Below are 1,647 nucleotides of genomic sequence, written 5' to 3'. Positions count from 1 at the left end.
GTACTCAGACCTTGAAAGTCGCCCCGCCTCCCCCACCCAAACCCAATATAAGGGAAAAAAATTCGGAGGCCCTTTCCACGAAATCCTAATTTAGCCAGGACCTTGCACTGATTCTACCCGACCTTTTGTTTATCCACCGACGTTTCCTCCTTTTCAGAGCCGCTTTGTAAAGGGCAAGGAGGCGGGGGCCGCGGGGCCGGGGTGGGGGATTGGGGCGCTGAGCTCTCAGACCCCCTGATCAGGCCGCACTGTCTGAAGCAATCGGCTCCCCAGATTACTTGTATTTAATACACAATGCATCATAAAACAAATCCCTCATCCTGACAGGAAGAAAATAGAACAGCTCATAGCTTGAGCCGGTCCAATTTATGGCTAAATTTAAAAAAAAAAAAGGCTCCGACAATGGGCAAGTTGAGGAAGGGCAGGAAATCAATGGCAGCAAACCCGGGGCTCTTAAAGGTTCTCAAGCGCCGAACTCTATGGGAATATCTGACTGGGTTTTAGGTTATTTACAAAGGATTTTTCCTGTCCTACCTACCACTGCTGTGCGATTTTCCCTCAAACAATGGCCATTATCTGAAATAACAGTTCAATGTCACAGATAACAGGCCACCGAAACGAATTAGTCACCACCTCTTGTCATTTTCTCTCTCCCACATCCCTCCCTTTTGTTACTATTTTTGTTTTTAAATCAGCATTTTGGGGAGATATACATCTACTAGATTTACACGTCTGTTTGCACTTGGAGAAAACAAAAAGGGGACTTGGCGTTGTCCCCGTTTGCTGATAAAGTTTAACATAAGCGCGCTTTCCATAGCCTTTCCCTCCACCCCTCCCCCTCGAGGGTCCCTCGACTTGCTTACTTTGCTTCACTTTCCATTGTTGAGCTGAGAAGTTGGATTTGTTCATTTGTTTTTATGAATGGAGTTTTGTGATAAAAAGCATTTAATTTCCATTTAACCGGTGGGTTTTACTAAATTTTCTAAGGTTGGCTAAAGGTAAATTCGTAGACTCTTGTCACGCATTCCCTATATTCTTTCTCCCAGTTCTGTTTCTGAAATGTTTTGATAAAAATTGACCATATATATTAAAAAGTTATTAATCACCGTACAGTACTGATCCCCCAAAACAGCATTTACAATGTTAAAAGTTTAAAAATAACCTGAGTTCTCAAACTGCTTAATTCTACTTTTAGACGTTCATGGTGTTTTAATTAAGGTATCACAGAATATGGCAAAAGCTCACCAGATAATTGTCAATCTCTCCAAGCCCTTACTATGCTATTTGGGCAGGTTATATGCAAAAAATGTTTCAAATTTTTAAATTACTTCCTTTAAGAAAAATATGATTTGGAAAAGTAGCATGTTCTTCAGCTGACCTAACTGTAATAATAGAGGGAACAGAGTATGAATTTCAGTAATAATCACTAGAAAAGATGCTTAGCAGAAAACTGGAAATGGACATGTCAACTTTCACTGTTAGGCTGCTGTTTTCTGAGAATTTCTAAACTAATTACTAGATTTAGCATGAGCCAGTGTCTCTTTACCCTAAACTTCATTCTTGCTCCCTCCAGCGCCCCACCCTCAGCTTTGGTGCCTACACCCTCACACCCCCCCGCAAAGCACTTATCCACCCGCTCACTCCCAT

The 1,647-nt window shown here is 41.9% G+C and overlaps 1 protein-coding gene across 15 annotated transcripts in view; it reads left to right on the top strand.

Moving 5' to 3' along the window:
• Window positions 1-1,647, top strand: part of MECOM (MDS1 and EVI1 complex locus) — a 548,915-nt gene that overhangs the window by 482,614 nt on the left and 64,654 nt on the right. The window lies entirely within an intron of this gene.

The sequence above is a fragment of the Lutra lutra genome, chromosome 1, assembly GCF_902655055.1.
Source record: "Lutra lutra chromosome 1, mLutLut1.2, whole genome shotgun sequence".
Classification (NCBI taxonomy): Eukaryota; Metazoa; Chordata; class Mammalia; order Carnivora; family Mustelidae; genus Lutra; species Lutra lutra.
The sequence above is the reverse complement of the archived record's forward strand: the minus strand, read 5'-3'. Positions and strand labels throughout refer to the sequence as shown.